The 22,830-nt window shown below is 40.3% G+C and overlaps 1 long non-coding RNA gene across 2 annotated transcripts in view; it reads left to right on the top strand.

The window, feature by feature from the left end:
• The window catches only part of LOC122799212, a 257,011-nt gene that overhangs the window by 198,778 nt on the left and 35,403 nt on the right, over nt 1-22,830 (top strand). The window contains exon 2 of one of the 2 annotated variants that reach the window (XR_006364440.1): nt 17,328-18,783. This is a non-coding gene — a long non-coding RNA (uncharacterized LOC122799212). Of the gene's footprint in view, nt 1-17,327; nt 20,029-22,830 lie in introns of those variants that run through there. The other variant, XR_006364441.1, reaches the window with a different exon arrangement.

The raw sequence follows: 22,830 nt of genomic DNA, 5'->3' as shown, positions 1-22,830 counted from the left end.
AAACAGTATTGCATTATACTAAGAAGTGTAAGGTACAAATAGCATCAGATAAAAATGAGTATGTAAACTTGACAAAGAAATTATTTCAGGGTTGATATTCAACAAAATATCATGGATAATGGAGAAGAGGAGTAATAAATATTGATTGTTAGAGGGGCACCAATAGGGACAGAAGAAGAAAAAAGATAATAATGGAAGATTTGTAGTAGTAAGGTGTTATTGATGGGGGAGGAGAATTAAGCTGGCATTTATTTACAATCCACATGTGTCTTCTTTCGGCTTTTCCTGGTTAGGGGTCGCCACAGCGGAACTCCGGTCCACTAATGATTGGCAGTAGAGTTTTACGTGCTGGCTTGCCGGGCCTAACGCACAACTTTCAACGAAGGAACGCCCATTCATGCATGTCGCCACACAGAAGATGCTCTAACTGAGAATCGAACGGGCAACGTCTAACTGGGAGGCAACAACACTACCGCAGCACCACCACTGCAGTATTTACAATCCACATAAAACTAATATTTTGGCGATTAAGATAACGTTGTGAGAAATAAGCTTTCAGCAATGAATATTATTTCTGAGTGGGGACTAGAACTTGATTTGCAATAGTGAGGATATGTTAGGGGGATCTAGAAGGGAAAATAAACGAGAGTAGATTTCTGAATATGTATAGGAGAACATTTGGTATGGAATACGTGACTTCACTAGTAGGAACTCAGACATAATTTGCATATTATTCTCCAAGGTAAAATGCCTGACAAAAAGTGGATATAAATTATTTATTTTATTTATTTATTTATTGCATTTCTTGACCAGGAAGGTCCACTGAGCCAAAGAGTGCCCATTTTCGGTGGAGGCCCGAGGAGAAAAGCTCCACAGAGATAAAACTTAAAAACAATATAATGCTTACAGTGTGATAGAAGACAAGATAACAGACATATCAGATAAACTGCTAAAGCATACAAGCATACAATACATTCAAAATAATAAAAACATGGATCAAATATGACAGATTAAACTGCTTTAGCTTCAGGCCACAGTGCAGCATGGTCAGTTTGATAAGAATCCAAATGACAGTTGTTCCAGATTAGACTGACAGTCCCATATAGTATTTGGCACTGAGATAGAGTCAGTAGTGGTGTCAAATATCAAGGGGCATAGAGAGGGTTTAATTGTTCAGGAGAAGGTAAAGTTGAAGGTACTGAAGGTGGAGGGGGAAGGAGGGAAAGGTGAGAGGAGAGGAAGGAAAGGTGGTAGAAGAGGAAGAGAAGGGTTGTGAAGTGTTAGCACAGGGGCATTTCCAGTGGGAGGAGAGGTGATGTTTCAAAGATTTTTTAAAGTTACATGTATTACTAGCTGATCTAAGGGAGGGAGGGAGAGAGTTCCACAGTTTAGCAGTGGAAAAGGAGTGGAGCCATTGTCCAGTGGAGAGGTTGGGTTTATCTACCTGCAGGAATGAGAAGTTATGTACCTACCATAACATTCCATGTTAGTTGTCTTCTCTCGCCTTCTTTCTTGCTTGATGGGTTCGGAGCCGATCCTCGGCTCCGACTCGGCACTTTGCTAAGCTCGAGAGTCACTTTTACCAGCTCGAGGCAGCCCCATATCCCATGATGCAAGGCGGTAAGTACCCAGATCTCGTTTGTTGTCTATAGGCAATAACACCTAGCATAAAAAACTTCCCAAAAGGAAGAAAGAAGGCAGAGAAAAGCCTGAAGGATGGGTTAGGAAGACCAGAACTGTATGGTCTTAAAAAACACTCTTCCATGTAGGGAGAAAAGGTCTGTCCAGGCCAGGGGGAAGGAGGGAGGGTCGCAAGAAAGAAGGCGAGAGAAGACAACTAACATGGAACGTTATGGTAGGTACATAACTTCTCAATGTTAAGTTGTCAATCTCGCCTCCATTCTTGCTTGATGGGACTGCGTCCCTAGCACCTCTATCCTGGGTGGCTCAATGGAACAGACTCTTGAGAACTGTAGAGCCAAAACTGGCTCTGTCCCTGGAGGCCAAATCCAATTTGTAATGAGAAACAAAGGTATGAGGAGTGGCCCAAGTGGCTGCTGCACAAATAGTGTCTAATGGAAGTCTAGCCTGAAAGGCTGTGGAAGTGGCTAAGCTTCTGGTTGAATGCGCTTTAGGTTTCGAGCACAGCTGTTTTCCCCTAAGCTGATAGATTTCAGAGATGACAGAAGAAAGCCATCTAGATAAGGTCACTTTAGAGACGGGAAGGCCTTTTTTGTTGTCAGCATAAGAAATAAAGAGCTGATCAGATTTCCTGAACTGTTTTGTTCTGTCCAAATAATATCTGAGTTGGCGGTGAACATCAAGATAATGTAATTTTTGTTCCGATCTGTTTGAGTAGATTGGGAAAAATACAGGAAGGTCAATAGACTGATTCAAATTACTCTTTGAGGTGACCTTAGGCAGAAAGGTCGGATTAGTTCTCAAGGATACTCTGTCTTTGTGGAAGACCAAATAAGGGGGATGAACAGAGAGAGCATGAAGTTCAGACACTCTCCTAGCCGAGGTAATAGCAACCAGGAAGAGTGTTTTCCATGAAAGAAATTTCAGGGAACATGAAACAGCTGGCTCGAAGGGAGGAAGAATCAAGGATGTCAGCACTAAATTTAGGTCCCATTGAGGAGGAGGACTCCTGACTGGAGGTTTCAGGAGAAAGATTCCTTTCAAGAAGGCTCTACAAAGCCTGTGGGACATGATGTTGTGATCTGCGAACCCGACATGAAAGTTCGAGATAGCAGCTAACTGAACTTTGACCGTGGAAGAAGAAGAGCCCACGTGAAAGATTTCCGCTAAGAAATCCAAAACTGCTTGAACTGGAGCAGTAAAGGGATCAATATTTTTAGCTTTTGCCCAACAAGAAAAGCGTTTCCATTTGCTGGTATAAATCCTTCTAGTAGAGGATTTTAGTGAAGCCACTATGATATCCCTAACAGGATTAGAGATCATAGGAAGCCTGGCTAAGGAAGGAAGTGGAGCAACCATGCTGTGAGGTTGAGAGAAGGGATAAACCGGTGCAACTGACCCGACTGGTGAATCAGAAGGTCTGGTACTGGGTCCAGATGCCACGGCTGCACCAAAAGGTGACGATGGAGGAAGGGGAACCAAATTTGTCGAGGCCAATAGGGAGCAATGAGAATCATTTTGGCTCTCAAAATGGTGGCTTTCTGGAGTACTTGTGGAATCAGCGGAAAAGGAGGAAAGGCATAAAGAAGTCCCTGGGGCCAATCCTGGGTTAGAGCATCTCTGGGGGGATGGCCTGGCAGTGGGAAGAGAGAAAAGAAGTCTGGGCATTTGCTGTTTTGTGGAGTAGCAAAAAGATTGCAACATGGGCGGCCCCATTCTAGAAAAATCTCCTCCACTATAGATTGTTTGAGAGACCACTCGTGAGGCATGAGAATAGCTCTGCTCAATCTGTCTGCTAAAATGTTGGTTTTCCCAGGGATATGCGTTGCTACCAGAAACCGATGAGAGGAGATCGCCCATTGCCAAAGTCTGAGAGCTTCTCGACACAAGGGGTAGGACTTGGTTCCGCCCTGTTTGTTGATATACCATACTACAGACATGTTGTCTGTGTGAACTGCAATTGTTCCCAAGGGAAGAAAGTCGTTGAGGGCTTGCAATGTTAAAAGCACTGCTCTCATCTCTAGGACATTTATGTGCAGGTGGTATTCGAATGGTTGCCATGTCCCATGAACCATCCTGCCCTGATAATGACCCCCCCACCCGATCAGGGAGGCGTCCATAGTGACAGTGGCTACCGGGGCCGGGGATACAAAGGGTCTGCCTTGGTGAATCTGGGGGGAAGTAATCCACCATGAAAGATGATTCCTGCAAATCTGTGTCACCAGTATTTTGTGATGCATCGGAAGTTGTTGGTAAGACCACTGAGTGAACAACATCCACTGAAGCAGGCGCATGTAGAAGCGGGCCAGGGGAAGAAGGGTAATGGCCGCAGCCATGAGGACCAACACCTTTAGAACTATTCTGGCTTGTACTTTTTTGCTGGCTAGGATGATCCTCACGTGACTTTGTATATCTGAGATTCTTTGGTCTGTGAGGGTTGCTGACATCCGAACAGTGTTTAAGTTTGCGCCTATGAAAGTAATACACTGGCAGGGCAATAAGGAGGATTTTTCGTAGTTGATCGAAATTCCCAATTGAGTGCAAAGATTTATTGTGTAATCCCTGGCTTGAAGAAGTTGATGCCTGGTGGTGGCTGACAGGAGCCAGTCGTTGAGATACGGAAACACCTGGAATCCTTGACGTCTCAGGTGAGCCGTGACCACTGCCATACATTTGGTGAACACTCTGGGGGCTGTAGTGAGACCAAAGGGCAGGGCTCTGAATTGGAAATGACTGGACCCCAGCTGAAAGTGGAGAAATCTTCTGGAGCATCTGTGAATTTTTATGTGATAGTACGCATCCTGAAGATCTATTGAGCACATCCAGTTGTCCTTCTCTAGGAAGGGCAAAATTGACTGAAGTGTGACCATTCGAAATCTTGTCTTTCTCACAGACTTGTTGAGTCTGCTGAGATCCAATATTGGTCTCCAGTCTCCCATCTTTTTGGGGACCAAAAAGAATCTTGAGTAGATTCCGGGCTCTGAATGGTCTGCTGTAACTGGCTGAATGGCTCTTTTTTGTAGAAGTTTTAATACTTATAACTCTGCAACTTCCCTTAGACCGGGTGGTACATCTGGAAGGGAATTTGAGTGAGAGAAGGGACTTTCCTCAAAAGGAATTTTGTAACCCTCGGATATGATCGACTGTACCCATCTGTCTTGAGTGAGGGAACGCCAGGCTTCTGGGTACAGCGATAGTCTTCCCCCGACTGCCTCCAAGGATGGACAGTCGGGCAACATCTCAGGGATGCTGAAAGGGCTTGTCAGAGAGGCTCTCTGCTTCCCTGGTTCTGTGGACCCCCTCTGCCTCTAGAGCGGCATCTGTTATTATTACCCCCTCTGCCTCTAGGGGTAAACTGACCACGTGTATCCAGCGTGACTCCTTGGGATTTGCGGAACCACATCTTTCCACCCTTCTGTTCTTTAGGGTAAGGTCTAGAAGGGGTGGAAAAACGGACCCCTACGGCAGAAAGAGTCTTGCCGTCCTGTTCACACCTGGTCAATGTATCCTTCACTTGAGGGCCAAACAAAGCTGACCCATCAAAGGGAGAATTTGTGAAGGATGCCTTAAAGGGATCTGCAAAATTACAGAGCCGCATCCAGGCTTGGCGTCTAAGAGCCACCCCTGTACCTGTGGCTCTACTCGCTCCATCTGCTGCATATGATATCAGTTGCATGGAGGAGTTAGCAATAGAATTAAGGATTCCTAGCTGCGAAGCAATTTTTTCTTGAGCCCCTGCAGCTGTGGGATCCTATACTACTTCACCTAGTTCCTTAAGGATGTCCCTTTGGAGTCTGGTGAAGTGACATAAGTAGTTCAGCGAGCGCATAGCAAAGGTCGCTGAAGAGAACATCCGCTTACCATACCTATCCATGGTCCTAGAATCCTTATTAGGAGGATGGACAGGTACGGAAGGTTCTGCAAGTTCCTTCTTAGTGGCAGCCGCCACCACCATGGCATCAGCAGGGACACCTTTCATAAGGAATTGCTTATCCGAAGGGGCAGTAATAAATTTAGACGGCCTCCTAGGAACTGGCTCTACAGAGTCAGGAGCAGCCCAAGCCTTTCGAGCAATAACCTCCATAAGGGGGTCAAAAGGCGGAGACACCCAGGAGGTGGAGGGCCGAGATCCAAACGCCTCTAGGTATACCGACTCATCCTCAGAGGGATTTGTGGAGGGCCAGTTTCCCCTCTGTTTTAGGAGTTCTAGGATGTCTGAAAAGGAGACATCCTCAGAGGGGGATCTTGGGGATCCCTCCGACTCATCTAAGTCGGTACCTGAAGTGATAGACTCAGGGGAGTCTAGGTGTTTCCTCTTACAAGTCCTCTTGTGCGGAGGATCTCCTGACTGATCAGGAGAATCCTCGGAAGAGGGGGTTCTTCCCAGTGGGGAAACCTGAGGCGGAGGATCTCTGGGTCCGGGAGCAAGAGAGATGGCAGAGATATCGACAGGCACAGTAGAGGGAGGAGCTAAGGGAATAGACTGCTGGCTGAGCCCAGGGGCCAGCACACTCTTCATCACCTCGAAGGCCCCCCTCCCAGGGAGGTCCGAGAGAACCCATTCCGAAGAAACCGGAACTCCAGGGCCCACCGAAAGGGAAGGCTCTGAGGCAGATGTCGGAGCCGAGCTCATCAAGGCCAAGGCTCCAAGGGGAAGAGTGGGGTCGGACAAGGGTCCGATGCCACTCACCCCCTCGGAGGAGACCAGGGAAGCCCGACCACCGAATACCTCTAAGGAAGGTCTCGAAGAGGAGATAAGAGTAGATGCCGAGGGTGCAGAAGGGGGGGTATCTGCCCCTCAGCCATAGCAGAAACTATCCCCGAAGACTCCAGCTCCAAACTCTGAGGTAGAGTCGAAGGAGGAACTTCAAGAGGGTGTGGACTAATAGTCGTCTGTTGAGACGGACTATGCAGCATCTGGGCCAGTGCCTGTGATTTCAATAATCTACTGACCACCCTCTCTAAATCATGGTCAGAAAGCCTGGATGACCTAGATGATCGGCTCCGATGGCTCCGTTCCGAGAGGAGAGGTGAGGCCGGAGCCGAGAGTATCGGTTCCAAGGAAGGGGACCTGGACCTCTTCCTCGAAGGAACCATCGGAGCCGAAGAAACCATAGATGCAGTCGGAGCCAAGGACTTTTCGGCACCGACAGAAAGTTTCGATGCATCGGCTCTGGCCGGAGCCGATACAGACATAAAAGTAATGGTGTCGGAGCCAGTCGGCGCTGACACCGAAGCCTGAGCCACATGGTGGTCGGAGCCAGTCTGAGCCGACACCGATGTGACTGAAACAGTATCGGCACCGATAGCCATCGGTGCCGAAGGTTTCTGCAAACCAGGATCGGCTCCAGCCGGAGCCGATCTCGACTCAGAAGGAGTCGGAACCGAGGCCGCAGGCTTAGACACAGAAGCCTGGGCCTTGGAAGACTTTGAAGTCTTGCTCGGAGCCGACTTAGCCGGAAAGCCCTCCGGTTTAAGAAGACCCCTTAAAATCAATTTATTCCTCCTCTCCTGCAGGACTCTCTGGCTAAAGGAATGACAAATCGCACAGGAGTCCTGCAGGTGGAGAGGTCCCAGGCAATATAAACAAGAAGTGTGACCGTCTGTCAGAGACATCTTCTGACAGCACGAGTCACACTTCTTAAAGCCTGAGACCCTTTCTTTGGACATAGTTGTACCAAAAACACACACAACACAGTCCCAATCAGATAACAAAGTTATCTAAAAAAAAATAGAGAACTAACCTCTCACACACACACACACACACACACACCCTGACAGGGGGGGGGGATGGGAAGGGAGAAGGCCTGACTAAAAAAATTAAGGAGGAAGGGTAATTTTAGTCAAAAAAGGGCTTAATATAAACTAAAAACGTTAGATATAAGGTTTAAAAGTGAAAAGGGGTAAAGACAGTTTAATATAAAACACTTACCAGGAGCTGGTAAAAGGAGGACCTCATCAGCAAAGCGGCAAACGAGATCTGGGTACTTACCGCCTTGCATCATGGGATATGGGGCTGCCTCGAGCTGGTAAAAGTGACTCTCGAGCTTAGCAAAGTGCCGAGTCGGAGCCGAGGATCGGCTCCGAACCCATCAAGCAAGAATGAAGGCGAGATTGACAACTTAACATGATCTGGTTTTCTGATCAGAGGGGCCTGTTAGGATGGTATGGAGTAAATAAGTTAGAAAGGGGTGGGCAACTGGAAGGGTTGCGTATTAGTTTATGGGCAGTAGTTAGTTGAATATAGATGGTGAGGTAGTTCTAGCCAGTTCAAAAGTCTAAGAGAGGAATAGTGGTGAGATAAGGGCTTACTATTGGTAACAAATCTTGCTATTTTGTTGTAGCATGAGTGTAGTTTGGATTTAAGACTGGCCTGAATATTGGTGAAAAGAGGAGCTCCATAGAGAAGAGAGGGGAGCAGGAAAGAGGAGGCAAGGGCTAGTGTGGAAGAATAATTGAGGAATGTTTTGTGTCAATATAGCATGCCCAATTTCTGGTGTGCTTTTTTAATGTTGTTGTGGATGTGTATGTCGAAAGTTAGGTGTTCATCTATAGTAACACCTAGAAGTTTGGTATGTGTGACAACCTCTATAGAGGTGTTGTCATGGGAGAGGATAGTGAAAGTGTCTTTGCTTATGCTGCAGGATTTCTTGGGGATAAATAGCATGAGTTTAGTATTTTTTTTGGATTTAATGCTAAATAGTTGTTAGCCATCCATGTTTCAGTGGTGTTGAGGGCTGCTTGGGTGAGTTGCTGGAGTTTGTGTGGGGAGTTGGCAGTACAGATGATAGTAGAGTCATCTGCATATTGGATGACTGTTCCTTGAGTGAGAGTAGAATGGAAGTCATTAATGAAAATGCTGAAAAGCAGTGGGCCTAAGATGGACCCTTGGGGAACACCTGTGGAGGTGGTAAGGAAAGGAGAGAAGGAGTTTAGCCATTTTGTAGCTCATTGCCTGTCTGACAGGTAGTTGGAAAGTAGAAGGAGAGATACCTGTGTTGGATAGTTTTCTAAGGAGTGGATGAGAGATAGTATCAAAGGCTTTGGAGAGATTGAGAAATAAAGAAAAGGCATGTTTTCTGGTGTCACGAGCCCGATTGATAGTGTCACAGAAAGAGTTAAGGGCTGTAGTGGTACTGTGCCCTGGTCTAAAGCCATGTTGGGTTGGAGATAGTATGTTGTTGTCAAGTAGGTAGCTAAGGAGCTGGCTGTGGATCCATTTCTCAAGGATTTTTGAGATGGGAGAAAGGATGGCAATGGGCTGAAAGTTGAAGATATCTATGTTTCCACCTTTATGGAGTGGGAGAATAAATGCCTTTTTCTAGATGGAAGGAACATACGACTCTTGTATGGATCTGTTAAGAAGTATGCTGATGAGGTATGCAATGGAATCTGCAGCTTTTTGTAGGAATTCTGGGGGCAGGCTGTCGAGGCATTTGTGCAAGGTTTCAGTTTCAGAAGCATTTTCTTTACTATGTCTGTGGGAATAGGAGCTAGAGGGAAGTTGGGAGAATGGTCAGGAGAGCTGTTAGTGGCTGGTGGCTTGGTTAGGTGTAGTTGGAGGGAAGGCGGTAGTGAGATTGGGTATAGCATCAATAAAATATGTGTTGAAAAGTGCGGCAATTTCTACAGGGTTTTTGCCAGGGTCTGGACAGGGGTTAGTCTCTGACCCTGGGTGTAGAAGTCTGTAGATAGAGCTCCAGAAATGTTTAGGGTTAAGCTTATGTTGCTTTTCTAAGGTATGATAGTATTCTTTCTTATCCCTAAAGATTTGGCACTTTAGTTGGTTGCAGAGGTGTCTGTAGTTATGAGGTCAGAGGGTTTTTTGTGCTTTTGCCAGTTTCCAGGCTTTGTCCCTGGTGACCATGTTCACTTTAGTGGCTCTAGTGAGCCATGGGGCATGCAAGGATTTTATGCATTTTAACCGGAGGGGTGCTTGGGTATTCAGAATTTTAAGGAATGAAGAATTGAACTGTTGTACTGCGTTGTCTAGAGGGAGTGTTTTAAGGGGTTATCAATTAATGTTTCGTAGGATGCCGTTAAATGTTACAGGCGAGAACTGAGATAAGTCTATAGTATATTTGTATTGATGTTTGTGAATTTCTATTGTGGTTCTGCGTATTACAAATGCTGGCAAGTGGTCACAGATGCTATCTGGGAGGATTCCTGCAGTGGTTACTTTATTGGGGTCAGAGACCATGATCCAATCTAAGACTATACCATAGCTGTTATTTTTGCTAGGTCTGGTAATGTCATCTATGAGCTGGCTGCATTTATATAAGTTGATGTTGGTGGGGGTGGGGGGAAATCAAGCCAATTTATGTTAACATCACCCAGGATTATTGTTTCTGTAGTTATGTTATTGGAACTCCTGCAAGCATATGTATTTAAATGAAAGTTTTGAGGCCCATCTGAAAACTATTTTAGATCATGCACCAATACAAAGATAAAAATGCAGGGTAATAAAGTAAATATGAGATGCTGGTGATTTCCTACTTATCTATTATAGACAGAGAAATGTAAGGAATGGGTAGTTGAAATGTTTCAAAAATGTATTATGGAAGATGGAAATTTCTTCAGAATGGATAGCTAGGGAACAAGATAAAGTGAAAATAGCATTTAAAAACATGGTAGAAATAAAAGAGAAAGAGATGTGAAATCATTAATAGGAGTTATTAACAGAGAATGGCAAAGGTTAAAGTATTGCAGAAGAAGGAGAATCTCAAGGAACCAAAAGACAAACAACTGCAGAGTGTTAAAGGAAAAACAAAACAGTATGTGGATAATCTACATGAGTTTAGAAAGCTTGCCATTAAGCAAGTATTTTTATATCAACTCCATAGCACAACATCTTTTAGCACAATATCCTAGGCAACAGAAAGTGGAAAGGGCTGTTAGCAAACTTGGAAAGCCAAAATGATAATAAAAATAACCAGAGATCCTATAGAGGTCTTAGAAATATTTCAGAAATTTTATGAACATTTTTTTATAAAGCAGAGGAATGGGGAAACCATGAAAAGGCACAACAGAAATATTAATGGAAGAGTTAATTATCCCAAGATTATAGGAGCATGGGGATCAACAATTAATAGCTAACATAGGAAGAGATGAAATAAAATGCTAATGGATAATCAATCAATAGAGAAGAATCCAGGAACAGAAGATAGTAATCTGGATGTTTGTAACTTAGGAGGAAAGAGAGCAATAAACTTCTGGAAGGCTTTGTTTAACAATACTTTTAAAAAGAAGAGTACCAGGATCTTGGGGGAACAGTGTAGTAGCTGAATTACCCAAAGAAGGCAAAGTGTCTTCGGTCCCAGCTTCATACAGAATCATTTCAATTTTAAACCTTGACTATAAAGTATTTATGTCCATACAAGCTATCAGAATGGCAAAGCTTTTGCCAAAATTGTGACATATATCAATGTGGTTTTGTTGTGAGAAGGCAAACATTTCACAACATTAATAAAACAGTGATGATTCAGAGAGAAGCAGAATGTTAGAAAATGCCATTGATGGGTATGCATGCACAGAAAGCATTCAAAAAAGAATCGAAAATATATTATGTAAGGGAATGAATGATAGTGCGTTCCCCTGTGATAAAAAAAATGATAAGAATATATAGGAAGGGGTTATAAGGATTAATTGGGAATTCTTCTTCTCTGAGAATAAGTAAAAAAAAAAAAAGGGAAGGAGGAGTCCCTTTCCCTTGTTATTTTGCTATTTATAGCTATTAACAAAGAAAATAAGGGATTTACAAATTCAAGAGTATAACTGGTATGATAATCAAGAAACACTGCATGCATTTGCAGATGGTATTATATTCTTTTCGATAAATCAAGAAAAGGAAATGTTGGTGTTATGGCCCACTTTAAGATAGTTTCAGATCTTTAGGGAATATAAAATAAATGAAGATAAAGCAATGACTATAGCAGTTAACTATGTAACCACACATTAAATTGTTCAGCAATACACATAATTATGGGGACATTAAAGGATGAAGTATTTGGGTGAAATTTTTAAAAAAGATTTTGCTATGGCAGCTAAGGGTATATGAAAACAGACTAAATAAAAGATGATGCAAAAGCTATTAATCTGAAAGCTCTTGATTATGGATATGAATAACAACATGCAAGTAGTGAAAACGGTTTTAGTACCTTTAGTGTTACATCAGCTCGAGCATATTTTTACCAACCAGAAGAAAGCAGAAATTGAGGATGATATACACAGTTAAAGGAATTTATTTGGGAGGAGAACAGAGTAATGGTTAAGCGGAAGAAGTAGATGCTCCCCACAGAGCAAGGTGATCTAGGATTACATGATTTGAATGGATACTTTACAGACAGACAGTTAAGGCTCATATACATCATTCAAGCAGAAGGTTATAAATAAAATTGGAATGGATTGATGATGACGATGAATTAGGGAAGGGAGATCAAGAAATAAAGAAAGAATGTTATTTTGAATGCAGGTCCCTGAGGAGAATAACAGCAACCATACCGAATATTGTATTCTTAAAGTAACTGAAAGTATTCTAAGAAATAAGCTAACATTGGAATGATCAAAGGAGATTTCATCAATATGGATCACTGCAAGTAGCGGTATAGGGAATAGGCAAGAATGGGCTTGAATTTACTGGAGGAAATTAGCAAAGTAATACAATGGGATGAGGCTAAGCAGACATTTGTACTGAGGTTAGAGACTGCCTGCCCTACCAAGGACTGATAACAAGAGTATAAGGAAAGAGAAAAAGATTGGGGAGTACTAAGTGAAAGGGAAAAAGATTGGGGAGTACTAAGTGAAAGGGAAAAAGACTGGGGAGTACTAAGTAAAAGGGAAAAAGATTGGGGAGTACTAAGTAAAAGGGAAAAAGTTTGGGGAGTACTAAGTAAAAGGGAAAAAGATTGGGGAGTACTAAGTGAAAGACCAGCTCTGGTAGAGCTCTATGTTCAGTCTAGAACAGAAGAGAAGTAGCTGTTAAAAAGGGATAATTAGTAAGGCATAAAAATATTGCATGATAACTATAAGAGTCAGTTAGTGGAAACCAGAAAAGTCTTTGGAAAGAGAACAAAAAGGCAATTTACAAAAAAAAAAACAATGGGAGAATATCTGTGGGGCTCTCAAGTATGAAACAAAGTTTAGAAGGTTTAGGATTTTTGCATGGAAGTTTTTATGTATGCATGTTTATACTTCAAGCAGACTTCAGAAGTTTTTTCTACAGGTAGAGAGCAAATTCCAAAGGTGGGCTTGGAGAGAGAGAGAGAGCAATAGAGAAACTTGCAGCCTGTTTTTTTTTTTTTTGAATGTATATACAATCCCTTCCTTAGTACTCTGTCAACAATGACAAAAGATCAACTGATTGTAGCTAAGGAAATGATGCTTTTGAGTTGGGATATAGGGTCTGAATTGCCTATACATTGTAAATCCTTACTAAATTTAATGTTATTGACTGCCAAAAAAAAACTTCTAGAAAATGGAAAACAAAAATTATCCCCCTTTCTGTCCTACTCCTCCCCCAGCTAGAATATGAGCACACCCTGGTTCTAGCAGCCTCAGCCAAAAACTCATCTGCCTTTCAAACCATCTCTAACAAAATTTGTGGATTCATTACATATTCCCCAAAGCTTGAAAACCACTACATTCCTATACATGAAGCTAAATGACTTCTTGTTAAGCAAAGACAGATGTCCTCCTGGCATTACAGCTATACCCGCCTTCACAAACACTCAGTGCCACCTCTAACCTTTAAAGTAATTTGGTCTGTTCCCTCTTATAACCTCTGGAACCTCAGCCATTCTCTTTCCCTCATGTTATCCCCCTTAATACAAAGTGCACTCCTCTGACTATGCTTTCTCTATTCCTAACCCTATCTGTCTGTCTGCCTCTCTTTCCTAAGGGTACCTCATGTTTTTCAAAATTGTACCTTCTAAAAACACATCTCTTTATAGCTCTCAACCAATCAGGATCAAACCTCAACAGAATCAGGGACAAATCCAGCAATAGTTAGGGACTATCAGAGACACTTTTAAAATATTAGTGCAATGAACTTGTGACATTGACAGAATAACATAATCTGAATTAATATACATTTTCTGAAGTAAAAGAAGTCTATAACACTAAATATTGTAATTATTTAAGTGCATGCATTAGTTCATCTAGTCTAAATGCTACTGCTTCCCAGAAGAACACATAACATGATTCCTACTTCAGTTTCTCACTTATCCTTGTCTATCTCTCGTCCCCCTAGTTTGAAATCCCTCCTTTCCTTATCACTCACGTCCAAACTCTCAATGTATCCAATAAGATTTTGTACTCAAAATTATTTGTAAATTGAAAAAATGCACCTTTTTTATTTGGATCATGTTATGGTTTGGATTTAATCATATCTCTTATGTACCTTAGTAACTTCACAGAAAGTTTGTGTATATTTACACCAAGGCTGAGACTGAAAATGGTCACAAATGATCAGCACTCCTAGCCCATTAAACAAATTCAATAAGTAAACTAATTTAAATTTTGAATATCATAAAGGAAATAAAAGAACTGGAAGTGGGATATTTAGAGAAGGGAAGGAGCAGCCTACATAGAAATAAATGCAATTTCTGGGAATAATACATACAGAATAATGTTCAGGAAGAAGAACGAGGTTTAAGGGAAGTCAGGAATTGAGCAAATTATGTAATGCTGGACTAAATGAAAATTATTAAAAAGATTGTATATATGCATACTGCATACCAGCATCAATGGAAAATCTTACACTGATTTGTTTTCTTTTCAATAAATGCATGTGCACTTGCCATTGTTTCATATGTGATAATTTATATAAAGATCATAATGCGTAATACATGTAGCCCCATAAACCACCTTTTCCAAGTTACAGTTATAATAATCACCCAATGCAAAATTTTATGTAAGTGACTAAGCACCAACAAACATAGGACTCTTAACTAGTTATAAAATCCACATGGATCTTAATTTGGTCTCCTTCTTTATTTTCGTGCAGTTTTGCTGCTAACAAAGATCTAATATTTGTACTTCTTTTGTCCATAAAAACTGGTTTATCTTCTAATAGCTGACTTCAGTACTATAAGTAATAGAAAACCAATATACTATAGTAATTTTTACCACTGGCTCATTAGTCTCCCATGACTCAAATTAAACTTTTAAACAATTCTAATTAAAATTAACCTCTCTCAGACATTGTTAACCTAGGCAATTACTACAATTGGTATTTAGTAACCCTTTCTTTAATGTTCTTAAACTGTCTGATATCATTACATCAGTGACAAATATCGCTTTTCTGAAACCCTACTTATCTTCTTTAATCTAACCCTGTCCACTGGTTATATTCCAAACACCTGGAAAACAGCCATTATAATGCCATTACACAAGGATGGACCAACCATGGAGCTTAATAATTATACACCCATTAGTCTGATTATCCTCATATGTGAAGCTATGGAGTTCATGCATTATCTCAGATTTCAGTAGTCTGGACATTGAAAATTTCTTTACCCTAGGCCTTCGTCAATTTGGCTTTGTCAAAGGAAGATCCTGCCTTTTTAATCTCATTAATTTATCTGAAAAAGTAACTAAAGCAGTTGATGGTAGTCATGGTCATACAGCATATCCAGACCTTTGATACTATACCACCAAGCAAGCATTAATGGTAGACTTGTAAATCTGAATGTTAATCCTTATGTTGTGTGATGGATAACTAACTGGTTGTCTGACAGAACCCATGTGGCTAGAGTCACAGGGGCCCCTTATGAAAGCAAAAAATGTTAATAGCGGTGTACTATCAGGCTCTCTTCTATTTAGCATGTTTTTCTTAGACCTTCATCCATCACTCCTGTCCCATGGTTAAATAAGTTTAAAGACATCTCTAAACTGGGTGTAGTTATTTGATCTTCAACTGACTCACAGTTGCTCCAACATGTGTTAGACCATGTTAACAAATGGTGCAAGGACAATGGTCTCAAATTAAAAGTAAAAAAAATGTAACATAATTCATTTTGATAAGCAAGGCAGTCTCATTTTCCTTAAAGGTGATACACCTCTCCAATTAGAGACTTTTGCAAGGAATCTGGGTACTCTAGTTGCTAATGCATTTTCATTTGACCATCATGTCAATGCAATAGTTTGGAAAGCTTTTTATCTGGATCATCTAATTTTTAAAGGTAGCTTTACTAGATCCAGAGAAGTCTTAATTACCCTTTATTCATATCTTATCAGACCCATTACTGAATGTAATGAACATTTCGGCATGAGAATGCTCGATGTCTTTTTCCATACAGGATAATGCAGTAACTTTTTACTTCTTAGTATAAATTAATCTCTTTATGTCTCAGTTTCTCTGAGTTATTGAGCTGTGCCATGACAATTTTGCAATTCAGTTCCTAAGCCTGCAATGCTTCTTCTTGTCAAAGTACCTCTGTGAAGTAATTTCACATTTAACACATATAATGTGTGTGCTCACCTGTTTAAATGAACTTTTGAATGTGATCTGTCATGAAAACTATTACATATTATTTTGTTGTATATTTTATAAGCTTGTAATTTCCATATATATTTTTGCTGGATTTAGGTTTCTACATAGATATATATGTATACCTGTATGTATATATATATATATATATATATAGAGAGAGAGAGAGAGAGAGAGATAAATAAGGAGATACGTATATCAGTTTTCACTCACACACACATGATTATATTTTGAAAGGTTGAATCTTCCAAACATCAACAGACAATTCAATGAGCACTTATGCCTGAAGCACAAATCAACAAAAAGAAAAACAAAAGAAAAACACAAAATCATTATTTGCTGCAGAGGATCCCTGCACCCCCACACCCCCTACAACCTATATATGCCAACACCAAGATTATAATACAATGCAGAAAGGTCAAATTCCTCAGTTTCCACTGTTCCATGATTTCACACAAACAAAATGCCAGAACAGTTCCATTTAATACATTTTGGTTATTTGTACTGGCTTTTTTGTCTTCAATGAAAAGGAGAATTCATCCAGCTGGATAACGCCTATACACATGCATATTCATGTGTTGTATATCCATATATATCCACATGGTATTTCAGTTTTAGTCATATTCTCTAGCTGAAATCTAGAATTTTGTTTTGATTATTTATTTCATTTAATTTTATAGGCTGCATGTATAATGTTGATTGCAAGATGGAGCTTTTGCACTTTAGAGATATTGTGGACATACATCAACCTGTATTTTTGTATTAGAAGAACTAAGATGCATATTATATCATTTAAATGTACCTCAGAAGCACAGAAATAATAAAACTAAGTTGTGGGGGCTCTTGTTTCTCTGAAAATGACAATTAGAACCTGTCACATTATCGGGGGGGGGGGCTTATTATGCCTCTAAAATTATTGTAAGCATTTTTTAATGGTAGATGAGGTTTCACATCTGATTAACCATTTATAGACTCCTACTCAGTCATGTGACATCTCAGTAAACAAAAATGCAGAAAGAAAATCTGTTTTTTTTCATATACTTGTAGTTTTATCTTGATTAAGATTTTTTGAAACCATTTAAAACCAAACAGTTTTGCAGTTGCCTTAACATCACTAAAAACGTGTCTGTGTCACAATACCTAGATTATCAGTATCTGTATAACAAATCTGTAATTATCTGTTTGTTTGTTTCCACAGGAAAGAAAAGAGAAGCAGCACAACGTCCACCCAAAACCTGAGCTATTCCAGCATTATCCAGACTATTTAAACAGGAGCTAGTGGGTGCCACATGAGAAACGTCAGCATGCAGCACTATATGACTGAGTTAGATACATATCTGCAAATAAACCGCCACTGCCTTTGTCTGTCACAGCAGAACCACATTTCTGAAATAAATCAAGCAAATGAAAAGGTAACACAATACAGCATGTGTCAGACAGTCTGTTTCCCGGAACTATGAGCTCTTACAGATCAGCAAGATGATACTTTGGTATACAAATTCTGAAGAATTTCCTGTTAGAAATAGGACACACAGCAGGATTACTTCATATGCATTATTCTCTAAATGTTCTGCATATTGCAAGTATTTTAGACTGAGCAAACAATTATTACTTGGAAAATATCGTTTTCAAAGAAATATTTTACAGGTTCATTCTGGAAGGTCCCACTGCATCTTTGATACTAGCAGAATACAAGTCTCTGAACTCTGTTATTGCACAAGACATTTGGGGCTGGGGTCTGGGGCTTGGGGAACAATGAATTGGTAAACTGAAGCTTGATAAAGATGTGATTGATGAAATATGTTTCACTGAAATGTGTGAACACCAAAGAACTCTACCTAAGGAAATATATATCACACTGGCTGAGACATTAACCAATGTCATTTTGTTCCTCTTCTGCTGAAGACGAGGTGCATTATTAAACTTGGTGGGGGGGGACTACCAAGCTAACAAAAATAAATAAATATACAACCAATAAAGTTTAGTTTTGCTATGCCATATGGTCAGGCTGGGAAGTGTTTATGAAGAGAACCTAAACACATTGACATATCCATCCATTTATTTATATATCCTATAATGTTTAAACACTAGCTTCTATACATCATTTACAAAGAACTGCTAATGATTTATAGGACTGAGGTACCAATTTGCAGACTAGAAACATTTTTTTTTGCTGACTACTTTCTGTCATTCCAAAATCAGGTGTAAGAACCTGATGGAGTGTGGCTGTACTGCATGAATTTTATCAGGTGCATCAAAGGTAACCTTGGGAATGTATGCCAGATGTCTCAGTAAAGTCCTATGGATTTAAGAGTGTGTTGCATTCTGGGACAGCCTGTCTGTGATGTGGCGCTATCAGCAGGGTACTGTACTGACAGTGTCTGATATACCACTGGTGAACCTGGAAACTCACATCAATGTTCTAGGTTATTCCATTTTCTACTTTCACACCAGTTTTGATGCTAATTCCCTACATTCTGGGTATGAGAGATCAAGGGCACTGTTATAACAACGGTTACCAAAACAAGATGGCAAGAAGAAATAATATAAGTAAACAGGTTGCATTACTAGCTCACTACCGCTCAGTGCCTTAGCTGTTATCCTTCATATAAAATAACACATGACTAGCTTCTGTGTAGTCCTCAGTTATAAAGGTATGCATTTCCATTATTAAATTATTTTGCTTATCCTGTCACTGATATGTTTCTGCATTAATATGTGAGCTGTTAGTAGAAATACTTCATGCATTGTTTTATCTACATTTAGTACACAATCATAAGCTACCCTTACTAGTTTATAACTAGATAAAGTTGTTCCCTTAATATTGCCTTAGCATTCACAAACAATAGACAGTTTATAAGTAATTGTCTATAATCCTGTCATGAACAGATTTTGATATACATGAAAATTTAATATCTGTTTATAATCAACACAACTACAGAAAAGAAACCATTAGGAGATATTGTTTATACTTCTGCATGTGTACAATTACAAAATTGCCAACTCAGTTTATTAAACTTATTTTATTAGAGCAGAGGGAGTTATTCCTTACTGTGAATGTCATATGACAAATTTCAGGCATTTTAAGATGATGTTCTTGGGATGCTTGGCTAATTGTCTAGCAGTTGTCTTAGAGGATTAAGGATATGTTAACAAGCTGTTTCCTGTGGTCCGGTGATACAAGGTTTGATTCCCTCAGCTTCCATTCCTATCTGTGTGACTCTAACCAAGTCACTTAACCAGACAATGCTGTTGGGCTGAGTCTGGAAATGATCAGTGCTCTACCCTATATAAACTAATAATAATAAATGAGTTATGTTTTAGTGCTCATTAGGACTTCACCGATTGTATTCAATGTTTCACTTCTGTTTGAAAATGCCCCACTTGTTAACATAGATTGCAGACTCTAAAGTTAGAAGACAATCAAACAGTCTGTGTGATTTTGCAGCTACTGGGGGATTAGCATATCAGTTAAGGTGATTACCTCACATACACAAGGTACAGGGTTTGATTCTCACCTTTCAAAGGAAAATTGGATAGGCTTAAAACAGCCTACAAGAGCAGTTAGCCTAGTACTTAATTATGAACCTTACTATCTCCAATGCACATTAAAAAAGGATCAAAATGGTTGCAATTGGTAACTATGTGATAACAAACCCAAGACTGGTAAGCCTACAAAAGCACGGCTTAAACAAGTATTAATACCAAGTTCAACATTTTTGATACTGTGACAAACATATGAGCATGATTAACCAGACTGCTAGTAAGAAATAATGGATACCTACTACACATTGAGAACAAGGCCTGTATGCAAGCAGGACAAGTCTTGACAGTATACTGGAACAGGTATAGCACAGAAATATCTAAGCAGCTAACCGAGGTAGGAGAAGTGTAAGAGGCAAACTAAAGACAACAAACTGGAAACGTGCATTAATGGCAATTAAACTGAAACAGCAGGGTACATTAAATGGAAATGTATTTACAAATGGACAAGACATTTAGAGTTAGAGCTAAACGTCAGAATGACCTAGTTAAATGTTTCTAATTCTCTAGTAGAGAAATGTTCCACACAGTCAGCCCAAGTTTGAGGAGATTCATTTTATCACAATTTTGCAGCCTGAGTATTATAAGTAGAAGTGGTTAAAGTCCAGAAACTACAAAAAACAGTGCAGTTTGTCTTAATTCTAATATTACAGAGAAAAGGAAATAACTTGTATAAGATCTGTTCGGACCTTGTTAAATTATTGCATCTACCTCCACTGTATGCTGCTACTATGTAATAAACCACATTTACCAAAGCTCTGATGAGTAAAGACTTTTATTCTGAGAGGTGCAAGAAGATTTGACTTAAAGAAGAAACTGTGATATTCAGCACTTGTTCAGTACAGCTCCAGGTAATTAAATGATAAAGACATTTATTCCACTTCTTACACTCAGCATGACGTATCCCCGGTGGTGCAGTGGTAGCATTGTTGCCTCTCAGCAAGAGGCTCTCCCGTTCAATTCTCGGCTGGAGTGCGGGGAGTGCCTTCTGTGTGGAGTCTGCATGTCCTCCCTGCAGTTGGCTGGGCATTTGAAAGACATGCGTAAATGGGTGTGCCTTCGTTGAAGGTTGAACGTTGAGCTGGCACCTCGACGTTCATGAAAATCTACTGCCAATCATTACCAGACCAGAGTTCCGCTGTGGCAACCCCTAACCGGGAAAAGCCGAAAGACAAACAACAACACTCAGTATGACGTCTGAGTCACATTGTAGAAAAAATGCATATGAAAATCTATTTAAAAGAGATAGATGCACATTACATAGTCACATGAAATAATAACCTGTTTGCCTATGCCTAACAACTTCCCTCTGAAATATGTCATCTGTCAAAACAAATCTACATATTTATGTACTGTGTTGTTATTAAACCCCATCTTCATCTTCCTTTTTCCACTTTTTTAAAACACCTTTATTGAATTATAACTTCAGTTTCTGTTCCCTGTGAAATAGTAAATTAAGTCAAATCTTGCTAAATATTCCTGTTCTCAGAATCAAATCACCTACATGTGTTTTAATATAATATTTAGTACTTATAAGATGGGCAGGGAAATTCAATAAAGCTAACACAAAACTTTTTATCGTGTGTGCATCACTGCACAATGTGTACATGGGTGTAAACAGTTTTAGATTCAGTAAACTGTGTAGCAGCAAGCAAGCACAAGCAACTAGGGAACCTTTTGTGCAATGCAAATGTTGTCTTAATTAGCTGGATTTTATGCAGATTAACCAGGTAAAGTGATCCAACAAGCCATAGTGCATCTGTGTAGACTCTGTGTCCATGTTAGCAGTGTACATGAAAACTTTCCACGTACAGATGTCTACACTGAATGAAGAGGATATAAAAGCCCACAAATATGGACATAATTCCCCTGAAAAGGTAAGATCACATACATAAATGTTCAAAACATACATTGTGGATGTCTGAAAACAGAAGGGATTATGTAAGATTAATAATTGTTTGTATTAATTTCCACATGGTTTGAGCTATGCTCCGCATTGCACAAACATGCTTAACATAAAAATAAAATAAACATTTGTAAAATAACACTTATAATGTACTTTAGTGAAATGTACTGTCAGACTTTGTGTTGGTTCTGTACAGTTGTGCATCCGTGCTGTTACCCAGCTTACACGGCCATGAATTGTGTAGTTTCTAGGCTGTCAGCATGAATATTATGCAAATGAAGGGTAAATGCCATGGATGTGTTGAATCGCTAAAGGGAGCAACCGTGCATGCATATCCACTTTGTTCATGCTCCTACACGGTGTTTATATTCCCACTGGATGTGGATGACATCAGGAGGGTGTGTCATGGCACTTTTTAGGATATTTTGAGCTCAATGCACATGTTTGCACAGCACAAATGGTTTGGGCATAACTTAACATGTTTGCGTGATCAGCCCACCCACATCACAGTCATGACGTAGCTAGCTATGAATGGAAACCAGATATATTTAATTAATAATATACAGTTTTGTATAAGCTATGCTGTATGATGGTGCACATAGCGCCACACTGGGCAGTAAAGTAGGGCTTTTAAATCATGTCAATTACATCCTAAGCAGGTGAACTGCATAGCTTCATAGGTTCATAGGTTGGTACTAGGCTATCGGCCCTATGGCCTATACAGTTCCCTGGTTATTTCTTCCCGCAATATTTACTTCCCTGGACCCCTGTCTAGCAGGGCCACTGATGTGATCCCCGGGGTGAATTTTCTATCTCCCATACAATCGTCAAGGTTCCTTTTGAAGAGGGCCAAAGAGGTGGTCTGCTTGGCATGTATGGGCAGTCTATTTCAGAGTCTGGGGAGTCTCTGGGTCAGGAACCTATCCCTCCAGCATGTTTTGTTCATTGTGATGACAAGGTTTAGATCACTGGAGCATGTGGCTCTGAGGGATTGGGATTTCTTTAAGTGTAGCATGTCCAACAGCTCTGGGTTTGACATGGCCTTGTATGTTAAGCAAAGATTGTCTCGGAGTAGCCAATAAGTGACAGAATATAGCTGGAGTTTTTTTTAGATGGTTAGCATAGAGCATCTGCTTTAGGCCTGTGATTCTTTTAGTGAGGTATTTCTGTGGCCTTTCCAGTTGTTGCAGATGTCTTGAGAGGCACATACCAAATGGGGCATTGTATTCTATAATGGGGCTAATGAGGGATG

The sequence above is a fragment of the Protopterus annectens genome, chromosome 4.part0 (assembly GCF_019279795.1).
Source record: "Protopterus annectens isolate FY-2018-M chromosome 4.part0, PAN1.0, whole genome shotgun sequence".
Lineage (NCBI taxonomy): Eukaryota > Metazoa > Chordata > Ceratodontiformes > Protopteridae > Protopterus > Protopterus annectens.
Note: the sequence above shows the minus strand (reverse complement) of the source record. Positions and strands in the feature narration are given on the sequence as shown.